The sequence below is a fragment of the Coenobita brevimanus genome, chromosome 95 (assembly GCF_032717465.1).
Source record: "Coenobita brevimanus isolate Jiangsu-jjx chromosome 95, ASM3271746v2, whole genome shotgun sequence".
In the NCBI taxonomy this organism is placed as follows: domain Eukaryota; kingdom Metazoa; phylum Arthropoda; class Malacostraca; order Decapoda; family Coenobitidae; genus Coenobita; species Coenobita brevimanus.
Genome location: NC_137048.1, coordinates 37,040,399 through 37,062,890, shown reverse-complemented (window position 1 = coordinate 37,062,890; position 22,492 = coordinate 37,040,399). Strand labels below are relative to the sequence as shown.

Sequence of the window (22,492 nt, the reverse complement as noted above, 5' to 3'; positions counted from 1 at the left end):
ATTGTCTCAAGACCACACCACTGAAGTTTAAATTTTCCATAGTCCATGAAAATATGTTTAAAAATTCTACTAGATATTTGCTCTGATCAACACAATCGTTAACAGTTATTTTAGATGACTTCCATCACCATGTATGTGCAAGCCATTTTACCTACGGTACCTACCTTCATTTTCAGAGTTAATTGTTTTACAGGGAGGGGCACTAATCCTACTTAAGGTTTAAAAAAAAAAAAAGCAGCACACATTCAGGAGTGGTATTTCCCTCCTCAGTTAACTTAAGTGCTATTATAAATGTGACAGTCTGCCTCTCACAGCCCTACCCCCGACGTTCACACTTCACACTTTCCACACCCAACTGTCATCCTCCACCCTCTCCACATGCCCACCAACCCCACTTGACACGTTTATATTACAACTCGTTACATCAAGGACATATCAGTCACATGAAACATAATGGCTAACATACAAAGCGGATAAGATATAACAAGACAGTGTCGCAACACAGCTAGGGATAAGGAACACATTCACATAATAATAATTGTGTTACACATAATAAACTAATGTCTGTTGCAATAGATCACAATATGAAATGAACAATGTTATTTATGAAAAGAGTACATAAAAATCCTCATAAATAAAGTACTCACACCATTGCCTCCCAAATGATGACTGGTAAATAGTAAGAAATGGGTGCTCTCCAAATCCAAACAGTAACTTAACAGCACTGATCTAAGACTGCCCCAGACACCACTCAAATCAAATCAAAGAGCAGGAAGTAGTACCCATAATGCCCAAGACACAATGAAGACACAAAAAGCATATACACCACTTATATACAGCAATTTATAAATGCACAGTGCATACTCTGGTATATAATGCATATGATACTTTACAATGATGTACTGTTGTGCACTAGTTTAAACCTGAGTATAATCATGTAGTGTTTGCCTAAATATAACTTTTAGATGGATCAGTTACAGAGAAAGAGTTTATTTCTAGTTAGTTTTCATGAGCCTGTGACTGCTAGTAACTGTCATAGTTTTATAAAATACTGTGGTGTTAGCTTGAATAAAAACTGTGTGCATCAGGTCCAGTCAAAGGGTTAAATGGTGTAGGGAGCATAGGTGGCCTGATAGCAGCCCTTCCTTAACAACCTATCTATCCATCTGTCTATCTGTTGCCAGACGCCTTAATCCCATAATGGGTTGCCACAAACAAATTTCCTCCATGTCGCCCTGTCCCCCATCATTTCACTATTGTGTTCCCAGTTCACACGCCCCTCTCTTGTATACAACCCTCTCTCATAACAACCCTTTTTGTATATTACACCTCAGCATTATGCACTGTTATTTATGGTGCTTGTACAGTGACAGTGTTGGCATCAGTAATATACAAAACCACACTGAGATGAAATGTGCACAGTGAATGGCTCAGAAAGAGGTGGTGAGATATATCCAAATCCACCAAGAATACAACTGTAAATGGCAATGTTGTACTGATTATGATAATTGATTTTGCAGGATGAAGGAAGCAGAAGAGAAAACGATGACCAAAGAGAAGAAAGATGTGGCTAAGGTGATGAAAGAAGCTGGTGGTCTGAGGAGTAAATTGAAGAACAAGTTGAAGCTGGTGCAGAGAGGGAGCCAGGATACAAAAAGCCATCGTTACAAGTAAGGCACATTACTGTATTTGGAATGATTAGTCAAAGGTCACAGTCACAGGGCAAGGGCTTGGTGATTGAAGGGTTTAGGTGTTGTGTTCTCAAAGTACTCCATGTCTTGGTGGTTTCATTGTTAAATTGATGGTGACTTAACTGTTTACTTAAAAGATACTCATGGTTCATTATAAAGCTGCACTGAGTTTTTAAAATATAGGAAGGTTGGATAAAATGATTATGTCCATCAATCTTGTTACTTCCTCTTCCTTGCCTCCTGGACCCCACCTAACCCCACTTGTAGGTGGGGAAAAAAGAGACATGATGATGATGATAATCCTGGTGATGGTGGTGGTGGTGGTGGATAACATTTTGCAGATACCAGTCTCTAATCTGCTGCCATTCCCAAAAGAACCTGAGTATAATAGATGAGAAATGAACCCATGTTGATGCAGCAATTTTTAACTCAAAATTGTCTCAAGAACAACTTGCTGAAGTTTGTCAGACATTTCATGCAACACGCTGTATGGGAAATTTGGATAAAATCTATCTATCTGTCTATTGCCAGACGCCTCAATCCCGTTTGGGGTGGCCACAAACAAATCGCCTCCAAGTCCGAGGCTTACTTGTTTGGCCATGTTACAATTAGAATTTTCTTCCTCTAGACAGTAGAATTCGTAACATATGGGGGCCCGACCGGGATAATTCTGAAGCCTTGAGTAAAGCTTTTCTTCTTTTTGCCAGACGTTTTAATTCCGAGTAATGATGGTTTGAAGAGTCATCTCTTTCTTTTCATTGTTTTGATTTTGATTTACTTCGGCATTTCTATAAGTTATTATGGCAGTATTTGATTTAGCTGAATTTGTTGCTGACCCTTCATTGCCATTATTACAGGATGTAGTTTTGAAAAAAAATGATTGGGTTTCGCTTGCTACTTATTATGAAATACCATTTGACAGTAAAATAAGAAAAGAAGAACTCAAAAGGATAGTAATTCAAACATTAGTGTCTAGGGGTTATACTTCCTAGTTCTGCTTTAACTTTGTGTGATACAAATCCTGTGGGTGAAGGTGGCAGCCATGTTTCAGAACTGATTGCTTTGAGGAAGTTGGAATTGGTTGAGGCTGCTAAACAGAGGGAAGCTTCACAGCGACAGAGGGAACATGAGAGAGAACAAAGGGAGCATGACCTTAAGAAGTTACAACTAGAGTTAGAATTAAAAAGGGAAGGTAATATTTAGGTTCAGTTTGATGTCAGTAAGCATGCCAAGTTAATTTCGTCATTTTATGAGCGTGATCCTGAAGAGTTTTTTTTGCAATTTGAAAAGATTGCAAATAGTTTAAAGTGGCCAAAGGAGAACTGGTCAATTCTGGTTCAGACGGTATTGGTCGGAAAAGCAAAGACTATTTTTATTAGCCTTTCAGTAGAAACATGCAAAGATTACACCAAGGTTAAGGAGGCAGTGCTCAAAGCTTACGATTTAGTTCCGGAAGCTTATAGACAAAGGTTTCGGAACTTAAGAAAGACAGAGTCAGAAACGTATGTTGAGTTTGCAGCAGAGAAAGATAGGTTATTTCAGCAATGGATTAGGTCTAGAAATGTAAAAAATTATGATGACTTAAAAGAACTATTCCTGTTAGAAGAATTTAAACGTTCAGTGGCTTCTGACATCAGGCTGTTCTTGGATGAACGTGAGGTGACCACTTTGAGTAAAGCTGCAACATTAGCAGATAATTATGCCTTAACACATCGTACTAAGCTTAAACCTCAGAACCGCTATGGACAAGTTGGCAGGAGGCTGGGGGGTTGTGAGGAGTCAAGTGATCAGGGTGATAAGCTTAAAGAATCTCAGTCTTGTTAGCAAGGTCTTAGTCAATTTGTCTAAGAATGCTAAGAGTTCAGGATCAAGAAAAGAACCAACTGCATTAGGATCAGTTAACGCTTGTTATTACTGCAAACAACCAGGACATGTCATTGCTAATTCTCCAAAGCCGGCAAAAAAGAATGCAGCTAAATCAGAATCTTCCCTTGTGTTAAGTACAGTGGAGGAAAATGTCACTGCCGTAGCCTCCTCAAGTGATAAGACTGGCTCATTTGGTCCATTCATGTTTAAGGGATTAGTTTCAAGTGATAGCTCATTAGAAATTTCTTACCCAGTTCAGATATTAAGGGATACCGGTGCATCACACAGTGTGGTAGTTAAGAGTGCTGTTCCATTTATGGAAAACTCTTTAACTGGTGAGCACGTGGTTCTGAGGGGTGTTGGTGGAGTTGTCACTGTTCCTTTAGCATGAATTTATATAGAGTCAGATCTTGTGCAGCAATATATCACTGTAGGAGTTCAGGATTCTCCCCTTCCAGTTGATGGCGTGACATTTTTGTTGGGTAATGACATAGCTGGTGATTTTCTGGTACCTGATCCTGTAGTAACCCTTGTACCCTGTAGTTACAATCCAACAGAACAATTAGAAAATGAAAACCCGTATCTTTTTCCTAGTTGTGCCATAACTAGAAGTATGACTACACACAGAGTATATACAGGTGAGTCCTTTCCTGAGGATGAGGCTGTAGAAAATGAAGATGATCTTGGATTGACCTTAGTAATTTGTTTAAACAAACAAGTATTAATGACAGTGACGAGATAAAGAATTACCTATCACTAAAGAAATGCTTATTAGAGCACAACAAGAAGATCCCGACCTGCTAAAATATTTTCGTCAGTCATATGATGAGGTAGACTCCCCTTCAAGTACCTGTTACTTCACTCGTTCTAACATACTTATGAGAAAGTATAGACCAACAGATGTACCTGCTAATGATCAGACTTCCGTTTTGTACCAAGTTGTAGTTCCAACTGTCTACTGTCAGGATTTAATAGGTTTAGCTCATGATGGTCTAGGCGGACACTTAGGAGTTCGTAAGACTTGTAGCAAGTTAATGAGACATTTCTTTTGGCCAAAGATGAAATGGGACGTCTCAGAGTATTGCCAGACATGCCACACTTGCCAACTGGTAGGGAGGCCTAACAGTGTTATTCCACCAGCACCTCTCAAGCCCATTGAGGTTGTGAAAGAGCCATTTAGTCATATTATAATTGACTGTGTAGGTCCATTGCCAAAAACTAAGAGTGGAAACCAGTACATTTTTACGATTATGTGTGCTACCACTCGGTATCCTGAATGTATTCCTTTGAGGAAAATTTCTGCTAAATTAATTGTTAAGGCACTGACCAAATTCTTTACTCAGTATGGTATACCAAGATCCATTCAGTCAGACCAAGGCTCGAATTTTTCAAGTGGTCTCTTTCAACAAGTGATGCATGAGTTGTCTATTAAGCAGTACTTTGCTACAGCTTACCATCCTGAGTCACATGGCGCATTAGAGCGCTTTCATCAGACTTATATGCAAATGCTGAGAAAGTATTGTCTGGAAGCAGGGAAAGAGTAGGATGAAGGGATACATCTGTTTCTGTTTGCCATTAGAGAGAGTAAGCAGGAATCTCTTGGTTATGCCCCATTCGAGCTCGTGTATGGACATGAGGTTAGGGGACCACTCAAATTAGTCAAAGAAAGTTGGGTATCAGAGGATAACACTATGCCTCTTTTACAATATGTGCAAAAGTTCAGAGACAGGTTAAATCATATCAGAAATTTTGCCAGAGAAAATTTGAAGGGTGCACAGGAACCCATGAAGGAGACTTTTGACAGGAAAGCAGTGGAAAGAAACTTTAATCCCGGTGATTTAGTACTAGCTTTTCTTCCTTTAGCTAAGAATGCACTTCAGGCAAAGTATTTTGGACCATACAGAGTCAAAGAAAAGGTTGACTCTGTGAACTATGTAATAGAGACTCCTGATCGTGGAAGAAAGGAACGTCTCGGGTACATATAAACGTACTGAAGCCATACTACTGTAGAGGAGGAGGACAAATCATGGTACAGCACGAAGTGGAAGTTGAAGATCCAGAATTCTTTGAAGCTGATCCCCTTAAGCTATGTAACATTGAGCTTTTGTCTAATTTTGGTCCTAAATTGCAGCACCTCTCACTTCGGCAGTCAACAGATCTGGTGAATCTGATGAGGGAATTCAGAGGGATCTGCGGTGACGTTCCTAGGCCATGTCGTGATGTGATGCATGACATCATCCTACTGGACCACACCAAGCCAATCAAGCAAGCCTCTTACCGAGCCAACCCTTCCCAGAGAAAGAAGCTTCAAGAGGAGGTATCGTTTTTGATTTCCCATGATCTGGTGGAATCTAGCGACAGTGAGTGGGCTTCGCCATGCTTCCTTGTTCCAAAGGCAGATGAAAGTATGAGACTGTGCACCGACTACCATCGTGTGAATGCTGTTACTCTGCCAGATTCATTTCCTTTACCCCGTCTGGATGATGTGATTGATGGAATTGGAAAAGCAGAGTTCGTTACTAAATTGGATTTATTGAAGGGCTACTATCAAGTTGCACTGACAGAGAGGGCTAAGAGGATTTCTGCCTTCATCACGGCAGATGGCTTGTATCAGTATAAGGTCATGAGTTTTGGCTTGAGGAATGCACCTGCCACCTTCCAACGTTTGGTAAACAACGTCATCAGAGGACTGGAGGGAGTGCAGGCTTATCTGGATGATTTGGTGGTGGGTTCTTCTACTTGGGAAGAACACATTGAACGACTCAGGGCACTGTTTACTAGACTGCCTGAGGCGGATCTTACCCTAAATCTTGCAAAGAGCGAGTTTGGATGTGCTACAGTAGTATTCTTGGGTCACGTGGTTGGGAAAGATCATATTAAACCAGTCGACGCTAAAATAGACGCCATTCAGAACTTTCCACCACCTTCCGACCGCAAGTCCTTGTTACGTTTCCTGGGGATGGCTGGATATTATAGAAGATTTTGTCCAAATTTTTCTCAGGTTGCTGCTCCGTTAACTGACCTCTCTAGTCCAAAGAAGATTTTCAAGTGGACAGCTGAATGTCAAACATCATTTGAAAACATCCGAGCCTTGTTGTCCACTGCTCCAGTGCTGAGATCTCCAGACTTTGAGAAACCCTTCAGTCTACATGTGGATGCCAGTGATTCAGGAGCGGGTGCTGTTTTACTTCAGTTTGGAAAAGATGAAGTTTTGCATCCTGTGTGTTATATGTCAACCAAGTTTAAGAAATATCAAAGAAACTATGCTACCATTGAAAAGGAGCTCTTGGCATTGATACTAGCTTTAGAGAAATTTCATGTTTATGTAAGTAATGCAAGGTATCCAGTGATTGTTTACAGCGATCATAATCCACTGAAGTTTCTAAACAGAATGAAAAACAGAAATAGAGACTAATGAGGTGGTCATTGTTGATTCAGCCATACAATTTAGAAATAAGGCATATCAAGGGGCAAGAGAATATCCTGGCTGATACTCTTTCTCGTGTTTAATACACTGAACTGTAAAGCTATATTCATAGGTACTAGGTTTATCTGGACTATGATAAAATTTACCAGTAAATTTTATCTTAGGGGGAAGGTGTCATGGACATCTATCTATCTATCTATTGCCAGACGCCACAATCCCGTAAGGGGTGGCCATTTGACTTTGAGTTATTTGTTTTATGGGGAGGGGCACTAATCCTCCACCAACCCACTTGTTGACACTTAGGGAGCACGTATGGTTTGGTTATATGGTTACCACCCAGCGTAGTAAATGGTTTCTTGGCTTACAGGAAACCATTTGGCTTGTCACTCAATGTAGAAGCCACCTGTAAAGGAAAGAAAAGCAATAAGAAGTGACAGGAAAGATGGGAGAAATATGAAGAGAGGAGGACAGGCACAGAAAAAGAATAATAAAGGCTAAGGAAGAAGTAGGCAGCTCTACATCAAGTGAGTGGATGATGGATTTTTATAATTAAATTGGGATCATCATATCAAAGGCACCAACATCCTTGCATGGATCGGCCTTGGTCAGCTAATGGTGGCTCTCCACAATGCTTGATCAGCTTCAAGTCACTCCAGGCCCTAATTTACCAGCTCTAGTCATTGCGGCCTCACACCCTAGTCACACCGGCCCCCTTTTCATGATGGAAATCCACTCATTACAGCTATTACAGTAATACCTCGATATACGATACCCCTTAGATGCTATACCCTGGCTTAACGATGGGGGTAGAAATACCACCATACCCTGCCTAACTATGGCTAAACCCCCATTTAACAATGTCATGGACATGCTTACTAATTTTTGTGTGAGCTCTGCGTTTGGTAGGGTTCAGTTGTTTTGTGTTTTAATTGTGTAATAAGTATTCATTATGAACTCATTTATGAATTTAGTAATTCTCCAGTTTTGTGTTTATAATTATATTAACTTTAGTATATTTTGTAGTAAGGTTGAAATTTTATATAATACAGTAGTTTGCAACATCTTAAAAGACCAATTGGTAACCTTGGGTAACTGATGGAGTCGAGGGAGGGAGCTGTTCGTCTGTGACTCACTCCTTGACTGATCTGTGTGGTGTTAGCAACCTCTGAGACGAACAGCTCCTGCCTTCTGTTTCCTCGATTGTGTACAAGTGGTCCAGAGGTTTACTTTAGTTCATGTGGTCACCTTACAGCTAAGTTAATGGCTTAACCTTACCTTTTAATATTTATGTATTAGGGTATTACTGTTCTGCTTAACCAGTTAGGTTTTGACCAATTAGAGAAAAGCGAAGTTTCTCCCATTATTCCTGCAAGCTTGTTTGGCAGTGTTAACCTTGGTGAGACTATTTAATGATTGTATAATGTGTAATATATATCAAACTTTTTGCTCAGTTTTATATTCCTAATATGATTCGTTCACTTTTTACGGGTTACTTGTTTGGCCATGTTACAATTAGAATTTTCCTCCTCTAGACAGTAGAATTCGTAACACTCTTAACATTGGTCCATGCAGTGGTCTTGTCTTGTGTTGATTATTGTAATTCACTGTGGGTTGGTCTTCCAAATGATATACTAACAAAGGTTCAGTCTGTGTTGAACAGGGCGGCACGGCTTATCTTTGGTCTCCCCCCAAGAACCTCAACTACCCCGTTTCTGATTGAGTTGCATTGGTTACCAGTAAAGGCTAGAATTGAATTTAAACTGTGTCTTATTACATTCAAGGTTCTTAAGTTTGGTGAACCGAAGTATCTTGCTGAATTGTTAAAACTCCCATTGACACGCCCGGGTGTGATGTTATGCAGTGAAGATGATTCCTTGCGTCTTGATGAGCCAGGAGCCATTCACCAGTCATCTTTCTCTGATCGTTCTTTTGTGTATAGAGCCCCTAGATTATATAATAGATTGCTATTGTCCATGAGACAACTCTCTTCTGCTGAATCCTGGGGGTAGGGGGGTTTTCAAGAATACTCCCCCAGTATCCCTGCTTGTCGTAAAAGGCGACTAAAAGGGTTGGCAGAGGGTTAGTGCCCCTCCCCGGAAAACAACTAACTAAAAAAACAAACAAGAAGCCTCGGACAAGGACTGACCAAACGATGACGACCCAGGACCGGACAAAGGACTTGGTAATGAGTACATGGAATGTAAGAGGAGCGAATGATGAGGTGAAAGAGAGAGAGATTGTCCAGGTGCTTGAGGGTGCGAAAGTGGATGTATGTGGAATAACTGAAACAAAATGGAGAGGAGAAAGTGTGAGAGAATGGGAGTATGGATGGGGTATATGTGCAGGAGTAGATGAGAATGAGAGGGCAAAGGAAGGAGTATGTATAGTTGTGAGTAAAAGATGGAAGAAGAGCATAAGACAGTATGGATCAGTTGGGTCAAGGATTGTGTGGGTAAAGTTGAAAGTTGGAATACAAATGTGGGCGATTGTGTGTGTATATGCGCCAACGCAAGATCGTGCTAGAAGAGTGAGAGAAGAGTTCTGGACAAATGTGGAAGTGTGCATGGAAAAGTTTGGAAGGAATGAGAGAGTGTTTTTGATTGGTGATATGAATGGTAAAGTTGGTAATGTGAAGGTGGATGGAATAGTTGGTGAGTGGGGTGTGCCTGCTGAGATAGATGAGAATGGGAGTGCGTTAGTGGACATTTGTGCTGGGAGGGGGTTGGTGATAGCCAATACCCTCTTCAGGCATAAAATGATCCACAGGTATACATGGCGAGTGATGAGAAGGGTGGGTGGTGAACTGAATGAAAGGAAGGCAATGATTGATTATGTGTGTGTGGATGAAAGGATGCGAAGATGTGTAAAGGATGCAAGAGTGTATAGAGGTTGGGGGAGTGGACTTTCTGACCACTACTTGGTGGTGGCCAGAATTAGGATCCAAGTAAGATGGAAGAATAGAAGAAGGGAAAGACGAGAGGAAGGAGTAGTTGCAAGGACAGTGGAAAGGTTACAAGAAGATGAGAAAAAGGCAGAGTATAAGAGAGAAGTGGAGGAACGATTGGGCAAATATGAATTGGAGCAGATGGGAGACGTGGAAGGTGTGTGTAAGATATTTACAGAAGAAATATGTGCAGCATGTGATGTGGTGTGTGGAAGGAAGAGAAGACGGAGGGGGGTGCAAGGAACAGCTTGGTGGACTGAAGAGGTGAAACAGGCAGTGGCACAAAAGAAGAAAGCATACAATGAATGGATGAGAAATAGGGGCGTGGAAGAAGTTGAGAGGTGGAAGAGAGAGTTATATGTGGAAAGGAAGAGAGAGGTGAAAAGATTAGTAAGAGAGAGTAAGAAGAGAGTGGATGAGGAATTTGGAAGGAATTTGAGTGTAAAGTGGAGGGACTGTAAGAAAATGTTCTGGAGAGAAGTGAAAAGAGTAAGACAGGGTGGAAGTGAAGTTAGCAGGGGAGTGAAAGATAAAAATGGTAGATTACTAGTGGAGAAGGGAGAAAAAGTGAGCAGATGGAGAGAACACTTTAAGGAATTGTTGAACGTAGAGGATGGAAGTAATGCGAGTATAAGTGGCTGGGGAATGGCTGGGAGAAGGAGGGAGGTGAGAAGACAGGAAGAAATCAGTAGGATAGAAGTTGTGGAAGCAATGAAGAATGTTAAATCGGGGAAAGCCCCAGGAATTGATGGAGTGTGTGGCGAAATGCTGAAGCATGGGGGAGAGATAGTAGTAGAATGGATATGGAAGATGTGCAGATTGGCCTGGGAGGAAGGTAGAGTCCCGGAGGATTGGAAGTCAGGTATAATTATTCCCTTGTACAAAGGAAAGGGGGAAAAAGAAGTGCGTGGTAATCATAGGGGCATTTGTCTTCTTAGTATAATAGGAAAAGTGTATGGTAGGATACTTTTAGACAGAGTTAGAGAAAGAACAGAGAAATTAGTTGGAGAAGAACAGGGAGGCTTTAGGAAGGGAAGAGGTTGTGTAGATCAGATATTCATACTTAGATCTTTAGTGGAAAAGTTTCTAGAGAAGGGAAAGAAGTTGTATGCGGCTTTCATGGATTTGGAGAAAGCATATGACAGGGTGGATAGACAAGGATTGTGGAAAGTGTTAAGAATATATGGAGTAGATGGGAAGTTGTTGAATGCTGTGAAGAGTATGTACCATGGTGCGAAGGCTGCAGTGCGTGTGGATGGTGAACTAAGTGAATTTTTCTCTTTGAGAGTTGGTTTGAAACAGGGATGTGTCATGTCTCCATGGTTGTTCAATCTGTACATGGATGGGGTAATAAAAGAGGTACAAGGTAGGGTAGTGGATGTTGGAGTGGCCCTGGTGAGAGAGGATAGTGTTTGGAAACTCCCTGTACTGTTGTTTGCAGATGATACTGTGTTGTTGAGTGAAGACGAAGGGGAGCTGCAAGGTTTGGTGGATGAGTTTGAGAGAGTGTGTAAGAAACGGAACCTAAAGGTGAATGTAGGGAAGAGTAAAGTAATGGTCTTTGAGAGAGGTGAAGTTAGTGAATGTACAGTGAGGTTGGATGGTGAGGAATTGGAAAATGTGAGTACGTTTAAGTATTTGGGTAGTGTGATGAGTAAGGATGGAGGTTTGGAGGGTGAAGTGCTTGAAAGGGTACAGCAGGGAAGAAAGGTTGCTGGTTCCTTGAAAGCAGTGATAAGAAACAGGGAAGTGAGCATGGAAGTGAAAAAGTTACTACATGACAGTATTGTGATACCAACTCTAACGTACGGAAGTGAAGCTTGGACATTGTTGGAAGGACACAAGTCAAGAGTGAGAGCAGTGGAAATGAGTTATTTAAGAGGAGCCCGTGGAGTCACGTGGAGAGACAGGCTGACGAATGAGGATATAAAGGAGCGTTGTGGTGTGGATGTGGATGTGATAGGAAGCGTTATGAGGAACACACTGAGGTGGTTTGGCCATGTGGAGAGGATGGAGGGTGAAAGACTGACGAAGAGAGTGTATGTGAGTGAGGTGGAGGGGGGAAGAGGGAGGGGGAGGCCGAGGATGAGATGGAGGGATGGGGTGGAGAGGTATATGAGAGAGGGGGGTGTGAGTTGGGAGCAGGGCAGTGAAATGGCGGGGGACAGGGCGACTTGGAGGCGATTTGTTTGTGGCCACCCCAAACGGGATTGAGACGTCTGGCAATAGATAGATAGAGATAAAAGCCTTTCTTTTTTAAAAATGCTACGTCCTGAAGAGAGGTATATGACAGATGATTGTAGGGTTTAATTATTGCCCCTTTCTTTTCCTCTTCTTTTTTTTTTTTTTTTACTGATGGTGTATTGTATATGAGAGATGTCACAATTCTTGTAACTGTAAAAATAATGTATACGTGTTTCCAGAGCTAGAGAATTCCTTATGGAAGGACTGGTGCTTTTGAGAAACAAAAGACCAGATTATTACTGTATTATTATTATTGGTATTATTATTATTATTATTATTATTATTATTATTATTAATTTGGGAGACATGTTATGTACTGGAGGTGGGGCTGGAGCATCTCTTTGGCCAGAGTAAGGAGTGGTTGGAAGAAGTTCAGGGGGCTGTTGCCTCTCCTGACATTGAGAGGGCTCTCCTTCCATGCTAGGGGATCTTTGTAGGCAGCATGTGTTAGGAATGTAATGCTGTATGGTAGTGAGACCTGGGCAGTAAAGGAAGAGGATGCTGTATTTGCTGGCTCAAACATATAGAACTGACAATGATTAGATGGATGTGTAGTGCATCCTTGAATGCAAGGCATGGGGGGGCTAGGTTTACAACTAAAGTATTTAGAGGAAGGATGGGACTAGAGATGTATTGGTGTTGTGATGAGGAGGGGTAGACTGAGATGATAAGGGCTTGTGGAGGGGATGGAGAATGACAGTTTGGTGCTAAAAGTAAGAAAAGTGAACTTCGAGGGTAGGGTTGCGAGAGGCAGACTGAAAAAGACCTGGGACAGGGTCATAGTGTGACCTCAGGGATAAGGGACTGAACAGGAAGGCTGCCAGAGATCAAGCAGGATGGAGAGCTGCCAATAGGTGATCAAGGCCAATGTATGCAAGCATGCTGGAACCTCTATAAATGATATGGTATGTTATGAATCTCATTATGCCTTTACTTTCTCCACCTCACAGGTAACAACGCCTGAGAATTCATAGCAGAATTATCCACCAGACAGACCTAATGGCCATCGACGAGACTCATCAGAAAATATGACTGGAGAAGGTAAGAGTTTTAAGATGTAGTTTTTCATTGTCTTGTTTGCACAGTCTTATGGTTCTAGGTTAACAAATACATCCTGTAGTTTTCCTATAGTTTTTGTCTATTGATGTTATGATTACTGGTATATTTTCAGCATATTCATTTACATAAATGTGGCAAACTGCTTTGTACATTCTCTAAATCATCCAAAGGAAGTTTTGTGTATGGGGAAATTCACCTTACATATAATTGTCATCCCATCCCTATTCTCCAGCATAGGCATGTGGGTAGCACAGTGAAATTAAGTAAGAAAATGGTCAAGTAGGAATAAAAATCAGTTAGGTGCATGGGTTATTGGCCTTCACATTTATTTATCCACCATTCAGTACTCTGAAATTTGAAGACTTGTTTCATGAGTTGTATAACATCTACCACTGAGGTCATGCCCATTGTGATGCAGCATTTATGTCTGTTCATCACATTTTAATTCATCAGCATCAATACTTGTTTTATTATATATTTTTTTATTTATTATTTTAATACTTTCATTTGCTAAATAATCCACCAGGTGCCAAAATTTTTTTGTATGGTTACTGTATCATCATTTATCATCTGCACTCATGATGATATGTACTGTATTGTAATTATGTACTGTTTACCTTAAATATTGTACCTAGTAATCATTAGTAAAATATTTGTATTGTGCAAAGGACAGGTCTTAACTGTGCTAGTTGTATGGGATTCGGTTGGCTGTCTGTATTTTAGTGTTCAGTATGTGTTTGGTGTTCGCATTATGTTTGGGTACAGTATTGAAATAAGATATTGATGTAATGTGTAATAACATTTACTATTAGTTGTGTATTGATTTATTATTGTAATTATGGTAAGGAAGAAAGATTTGTATATCAGGGTGCATCTAGCTAGCATTTGTTTGTGATCTGCTTCCTGGCCACTCAGTGCTCATTCTCAGGTCAGTTCCATATAGGCAGTAGTGACTGACGGTGCCTGGTGAAGCTCCGGACATAGGAGTAGATTGCGGCACTGTCGGTGGGTTATAATACTTGACAGAGTTTTTAGTTGTCATGGTAGAGTGTGTTTGATATTTGATACAATATTTTTACTATTTATTATTATGCAAGGATACTTCAGGTATGACTAATATAAATCAAATTTCAGTACTCATGCAGCCACCTAGGTTTTCGTTACTACCACATGGTCCATCAGGAGCCATGGAGGGCCATGGTGTAAGTGAATATTGATTTAGTACCTATATTATTGTTATATAGTGAACATAGAACTAGATCTATATACTTTGGAGATGTATATAACATAAAATTCAGAAATTCGTTTATACTGTTGGTGGTGGACTTGCTGTTTAATGCTTGCTAGTGGACTGTACGTTTATATGCATAACTCGTAATATCAGCTCAAGGCAGTTAAAGAATTTTAGAATATCTGAAACATTGAAACTGTATTTATTATAATATGTTATTCCAGGTTGAAACTATGTGAATAAATGTTGCAACTACCCTTTCGTTTCCAGCATAGTTAATGGTATCCTGGTGTACAGGAAACCATTTGGCTTGTCACTCAATGTAGAGTCACCCACAGGCAGAAGGAAAAGGAAAGAATGAAGAAAAGAAAGACAGAAGAGGGAGTGTAAAGTCACCCGTAGGCAGAAGGACAAGGAAAGAAAGACAGAAGAGGATGGAAGGAAAGAAGGATGGAAGAGAGGAAAGGGTAGACACCCGAGAGCAGCACTACATCGAGTGAGTGGATAGTGAGCGCCCCCACTTACCACAATTTATTATTATGGTTATTATTATTACCGGTATTGTTATTATTATTATTATTATTATTATTATTCCTCACCCTGCCCTTGGGTGGGAAAGGAGGTCCGGATGATGATGATTATTAATTATTATTATTATTATTATTATCATCACCATTATCATGTCTTTTTATTTTACAGTGTGGTGGGCAACAAGCACTGCATTGTCCTGGCTTGCAGCTCCTATAAACACTTTTGGAGAATGGCCTGGTATCTCCACACTCAGTCTGCTATATATTGTGTCAGGTATGTCTCTATCTGGTAACTTTATCCATTTTTCTATCTATCTGTGTCTATCTATCTGTTGCAAGGCACCTTATTCCTGTAAGGGGTGGCCACTAACAAATTGCCTCCATGTTACCCTGTCCTCTTCCCTCCCTCCAACTCACACCCTTCCTCTCTCTTATCTCTCTCCATTGCATCCCTCCATCTTATCATTGGCTTCCTCCTCCACCTCATTCATGTGTACTCTTCCTGTCAATCTCTCATTCTCTATCCTCTCCACTCCATCTCTTCCTTGGTCTCCCTTCCCATCTCACCCACATGCACTCTTCTAGTCAGTCTCTTATTGTCCATCGTCTCCACTTCATATCATCCTTGGTCTCCCCCCCCCCCACCTCACATGCATTCTTCTAGTCAGTCTCTTATTCTCCATCCTTTCCACTTCATCCCTCTCCTCATTCTTGGTCTCCCCCTCCCCCTCTTCCTTTCCACCTCACTGGTAAACTCTTCTGGTCAGTCTCTCATTCTCCATCCTTTCCACATAGCCAGACCATCTCAGAGTATTTCTCTTAACATTTTCAACCACATCAACACCACAATACTCCTTTACTTCCTCATTTGTCAGTCTGTCTGTTTGTCTACTTAACACAGCATAAAATAACCATCTCTCCATCTTGACTCCTGAGATATACAGGATATTAATGCCAGAATATGAAGCATTTAAGTGAGGATATTTATGAGGTGGAGTCAGGATTCCAGGGGCTGGAATGGTGAGGGAGTGAGTGTGTACTTATAACCGCAGTCCACTCACACTGTGTAGTGCTACCTCCTGGTGATTCTACCCCGACTGACAAACCAAGTGCTCTTTTGTAGTCCAGGAACCATTTACTATGCCAGGGTGGTTGATATTAATACCTAGCATTAGTAATGACATGCTGCTCCATAACTGCCATCTTGACAATGCACGGTGGTGGTGCCATGGACAGCTGCCATCAGGTGAAAAGACCTACACATGCTATAGCATCATAATTGTTCTCTAAATATGTTAACTTATAAATAACATGCCTTTATTAAAGCACCAACTTAATGTCACTGGGTTAATATAGAAATTAATAAATATATCATTTATAAACTTGAAAGTACAGTAATGACATGCAGTACCACTGTGGAAGATGTCTTAACCCTCTGAGTATGAAAGGTGCCTCCATGTTACCAAATAGTGGCAACAGGAGACACAAATGCATAGGTTTTTATGAAGCTATAAACCCATTTTACCTCTGCTGAAAGCACCTTAGGACAGGAGGGTCATCCTTCACCATGCCCACTGCACAAACATTGGTTGCTGGAGTGATGGTGTCATGACAGGAGACTAAGTACAGCATTTGTAAAATTGTTCCTAGCTGTGCCATTTTCCTGTGCACACCATCCACTCACTCAGTGTAGTGCTGCTTTGGGTGTCTATCCTTTTCCTCTCTTCTGTCCTTCCTCTTTCACTTTTTCTGGCCCCATTCATGCCATTATGCTTTTTGTGTCAGGCTCTGCTTTCTTTATCTCATTCTCTGTTCTTTTTGCTTTTACTCTCGGCTCCTTTTCTCTTATCCAGCCTCTTTTTCTCTCGTTTTCCTGCCACGGTCCGCCAGTTACAATATTTCACGGTTTATTATGCAGATACGAGGCTGTAAGTAATGTCCAGGCGAGATGATATATTGTAGCCGTGGCGAATCAGGCAGACATATATGGTGAAAGGTCAGACATAGACTTACATATGCACTTGAAATATGAACTAGAGTAAAAGAGAGAGAGAGAGAGAGAGAAAGAGAGCTGTGTGTATATGTGTGTGTGTGTGTTTGCATAATTATACTTGCATGCTGAAGCCTTGTATGTGTTCAAGTGGGATCAAAGAGACCCATCATCCCACACCTTCAACTGAAGCGCATGTAATTCTCTTCCATGATTCTTCTGTGAGTTAGAATTACACACACACACACACACACACACACACAAATGATTACTTAACATATGGAGAAGCATCAGCAAGAGGACACTGCAAAAAACTGCATAAGAAGAGAGGTGATAAAGACGTAAGGAAATTCAGTTTCCCAAACAGAGCAATTGATCAATGGAATGCACTACCGAATGAAATAGTGTGCCAAAACAATTCACAAATTTAAGGATATGTACGATAAATATGGTTTAAGACACGAGACAGTACGAGCTTGACTCATTCCTGTAAAGATACAATTAGGTAAGAACACAAACTTGTAACCAGAACAGGCGAAACTTGGAATGTGACATCCGTAGACTTTCAGGCAGCAGCAAAATTTTCTTAGCGAATATATAGCCGATCGAAAGGTAGGTTAGGTCACTTTGGGCAGGGTTTCTTCTCGTCAGTCTCACTCTCTCCATCCTCTCCACATGGCCAAACCACCTTAATGTGTTTCTCCTAACCAATCTTTATTCGTGTGAAAAGTGGTGTGGAAATAAGTTATCTGAGAGGAATGTGGAGCTACGTGGAGAGACAGACAGGCTGACAGGGTTGTAGCTCCGTGGAAATCGTCTGCTGATGTGGAAAAACAAATAAGCGACGGACCTGCACGTGGGAAAAATTACACGCTACTCATTTACAGAGCCGAGGAGAGGAGGGGGGGGGGTGTCAGCTGGGGATAATGCCATAGCCCGCGCCCTCCAAGATAGTGTTAAGGTGGGAAGGAGAGGCAGAGAGGGAGGAAAGGAGAGGCACAGAGGGTGCAAAGGAGAGGCAGAGAGGGTGGGAAGGAGAGAGAGAGAGGGAGGGAGAGGGGGGGAGAGATTGAGAAGGAGGGATGAGGGAGGGAGGGAGGGATGTGAGGCAGGAGGGAGGAGAGAGAAGAGGGAGGGAGTACAAAGGAATACAAAGAACAGCAAACAGCAACAGACCCTTTGATCCTTTCGAGGTTTTTTGTTACAGAGTAGACTATGACTACGAGATCTAATTCTACATGCTGATGGATAAGGATAGTAAAGAAAGAAAGAGGAAACTACAACATAGAGTAGTTCACTGTATGGCACATTGGGTTCTAAGGCAAATATATAAAAACAAGTAGGAATAGTTCTATGTAAACAGTAAAACAAAGCTGTGCATAACTGTGTATTACTGTATCTTTAAGCCATATTGGACATGTGGAGAGAATAGGGAATGAAAGACTGACTAAGAGGGTGTATGTAGGTGAAGTGGAGGGAGGGAGAGGGAGGGGGAAGACCGAGGATGAGGTGGAGGGTTGGAGTTGAGAGGTAAATGAAGGAGGGGGGAGTGAGATGAGAGGAGGGCAGTCAAATGGTGGGTGACAGAGCCACTTGGAGGCGTTTTGTCTGCGGCCACCTCTTGCGGGATTAAGGCGTCTGGCAATAGATAGACAGATAGACAGCGATGTGAAGAACCGCTCACCCTTCATCTTCTTATGTAACAACTTCCTATAGACTAATCAATCCATCAGAAATGCATCTACATAAACAAACAAATACTAAATATTTTCCTCGCTGTCTTTACATATACTATAATGTCCTTGTATTTATTATCGTTGTTTTATAGAGGGAGGGGAAGGTGGCATATCTCACTAGGATCATTTGGGCAGTCCTTCATTCATGCAACAGGTCAACTCTGGAACTGTCTACCTCTGTCTGTATTTCCTACATCCTATGATCTCCAGTTTTTCACACGCAGTGTGTCCAGGCATCTCGAAATGAACGGATCTTGAATTTGGCTCTCCTTTGTATTGTTTTTTTTTTCTTTGAAGGAACGGTTTTCCGGCTCCTGGCCTTTGGTTCCTTCTTCCTTGCATAAAAAAAGAAATGAGAGGAGCATGTGGAGTTACATGGAGAGACAGACTGACAAATGAGGAAGTGAAGGAGCGTTGTGGTGTGGATGTGGATGTGATAGGAAGCGTTAGGAGAAACACACTGAGGTGGTTTGGCCATGTGGAGAGGATGGAGAGTGAGAGACTGACGAGGAGACTGTATGTTAGTGAGGTGGATGTGGAGTTACATGGAGAGACAGACTGACAAATGAGGAAGTGAAGGAGCATTGTGGTGTGGATGTGGATGTGATAGGAAGCGTTAGGAGAAACACACTGAGGTGGTTTGGCCATGTGGAGAGGATGGAGAGTGAGAGACTGACGAGGAGAGTGTATATGAGTGAGGTGGAGAGGGTGAGAGGCAGGGGGAGGCCAAGGATGAGATGAAAGGATAGAGTGGAGAGGTATATGAGAGAGGGGGATGTGAGCTGGGAGCAGGGCAGTGAAATGGCGGGGGACAGGACGACATGGAGGCGATTTGTTTATGGCCACTCCTTGCAGGATTGAGGCGTCTGGCAATAGATAGATAGATAGCAAGTTATTCGTCCTATCTATCTATCGCCAGTCTCCAGAATCCCGTATCTATCCATCTATGTATCTATCTATCTATCGCCAGACGCCATAATCCTGTACCTATCCATCTATCTCCAGACGCCATAATCTCATATCTATCCATCTTTCCATCTATCTATCGCCAGACGCCATAATTCATTACCTATCAGTCTATCGCCAGACGCCATAATCCCGTATCTATCCATCTATCTATCTATCTATTTATCACCAGACGCCAAAATCCCCTATCTATCCATCTGTCTATCTATCGCCAGACACCATAATCCCATATCTATCTATATATCTATCTATCGCCAGACGGTATAATCCCTCATCTATCTATATATTTATCTATCTATCTATCGCCAGACGCCTTAATCCCGTACCTATCTATCTATCTATCGCCAGACGCCATAATCCGGCAAAGGGTGGCCGTTTGTCTCTTGAGTTATCTGGTAAATTACCAATATGCTGGGAATCGAACCAGGGACTCTCAAATGAGAGCCAGGCAGCATACCACTACACCACGACCAGGTAAAAGTTAACTCACGTTGTCACAATCTTGTAACCAACGTCCCTCCGCCCCCACTGTGGGCATCAAGAGGATGAGTTAACCCCCTGGCACTCGGGCAAGTAGATGCTTTTAATCTATCCCAAGCACTTACGGCAAGTCAGAATTTTTCCTGTGTACAGTACAGGTTTCCCCCTTCATTCTGACTTGCCGTAAGTGCTTGGGATAGATTAAAAGCATCTACTTGCCCGAGTGCCAGGGGGTTAACTCATCCTCTTGATGCCCACAGTGGGGGCGGAGGGACGTTGGTTACAAGATTGTGACAACGTGAGTTAACTTTTACCTGGTCGTGGTGTAGTGGTATGCTGCCTGGCTCTCATTTGAGAGTCCCTGGTTCGATTCCCGCATATTGGTAATTTACCAGATGATTTTTCCTGTGTACAGTACAGGTTTCCCCCTTCTTTCCTCTTGAGTTAGTTGTTTTACGGGGAGGGGCACTAACCCTCCGCCAACCCACCTGTTGACACTTAAGGAACACGTATGGGTTGGTTATATGGTTACCACCCAGCGTTGTAAATGGTTTCTTGGCTTACAGGAAACCATTAGGCTTGTCACTCAATGTAAAGCCACCTGAAAAGGAAAGAGGAGTAACAAAAAGTGACAGGAAAGATGGGAGAAATAGGAAGAGAGGAGGACAGACACAGAAAAAGAATGATAGAGGTAAAGGAAGAAGTAGGCAGTACTACATCAAGTGAGTGGATGATGGTCGCCACCTTGGAATCATATCCATTAATCCTTGAAGTAGTCGGCCACCTCCGATATTTTACTCAGTTGCCGCTGTGTTGGTCTCTTCATTACCGTATGTGTTGTGTCTTTGGCCTTCTCATGTTTACATTGAGTGCGGTAGGTTCCTCGTGCTCCATCACCTGTATGGTTTGGCTGAGTGACATGTCTTGGTGGTGTGGGGTAGCCAGATAATGTCACTCATCATATCATCAGTCAGACCTTGCCCCGGTGTTCTTTTGGCCCCTTGCACTGGTACCCTAAGTGCACCAGTGAAGGGTGTTGCCAGGACTGACGTGTGCACGGGTGCTTAGCGTCACCCGCGTCACCAAAGTCACATGCAGTACAACATGGCATAGAAGACCCCGGTTGTGATATGATTACCCCAATGAATCCTACATCATACTTTTTTATTTATTCTTACTGTCTCAAGACGATTTTAGTTAATACTAAAGATCTGTGGCAGTGAAGGTTAACTAAGATATTATTCCTTTCGCAGGGGTGACGAACGGCCAGTAACAGGAGCAGCCAACAGAGAGCTATGTGGCATTTCTTTACTGCAGTGTGTCACCATATCCCGCCCCACACCACCACACATCCCCGCCAGTCCCTCTCTACTCACCAGTCTTCGAAACTACCTAACATTGTCTTTCCAAAGCCACGAAGTGTAGATGTTGATACAAATAAACGTGAAATACAATTATGCCTGAGTTTCTCTCCTCATCTGAGCATGACATCAAATAACTGGTATTTTGTGTAATTACCCTTTTCGTTATTAACTAACAGTAAACTCCCAGCCCAAAAGCAGTCAAGATAGAGAGTTCCCAGCTCCTACATCACTTCAAAATCTCTCTACCTAAAATCTCGTGGCCAGTGACATGCAAGATTTCGCATAATACTCTGTACGTAGAGCGAATAACATGCTAGTTTATGGAATACAGGAGTCTGCCACAACTCTCCGTTTGGGGAAAAGAATGGTTAAAGGAAAAAACGTAGACAGAGGCGAATGGGAGAAGGCTGTGGTATTAAACTGTTCGGGGGTACTATCGATATTTTCACCGCCTTTTTTTCTCATATACAGAGTGAAACTAAAGCTTTATTAATCCTCAGATACGCACTTCATTGTTAACTGACGTGATCTGTTACTAGTATGGCTGAAAACAAAATATGTAATCAGAAAAGCGACCAGAAAAAAAAAATCGTTTTATCTGCTACTAGTGGATGTTATTACAGTCAACCGAGAAAGCCCGATGAAGGTAGGCTATGTGTTTGGCCAGGTTTATATATCTATCTATCAGTCTGTCTACCTGACCGCCTGCCTCTCTGCCTTTTCTGCCTCCCTGCCTGCCTGCCTGCCTGTCTGTTAGCAAGATTATAAGGAAAAGTCAGCAGATTATCTTATTTCTTTATTTAGATTTTGAATTTACCGTTCTATACAAACTCATACGAACTTGGGAACGTTGTCGCTGGAATCCAAGCAGGAAGAGTCAGCGGACAGTACTAATTTTTCGCAGTTGCCCATCCATTTTACTGCTCTCTCTGAATAGGGGCACCCCGACTTAATCTGTTGCGTC

At 41.9% G+C, this 22,492-nt stretch overlaps 1 long non-coding RNA gene across 1 annotated transcript; it reads left to right on the top strand.

Annotated features, from left to right (window-relative positions):
- Window positions 1-1,559: 1,559 nt before the first annotated feature.
- Window positions 1,560-21,601, top strand: LOC145413296 (uncharacterized). The gene is made up of 4 exons (XR_013899698.1): window positions 1,560-1,670; window positions 13,123-13,213; window positions 15,162-15,266; window positions 21,418-21,601. It is a non-coding gene; the product is annotated as an uncharacterized LOC145413296 (long non-coding RNA).
- Window positions 21,602-22,492: the final 891 nt, after the last annotated feature.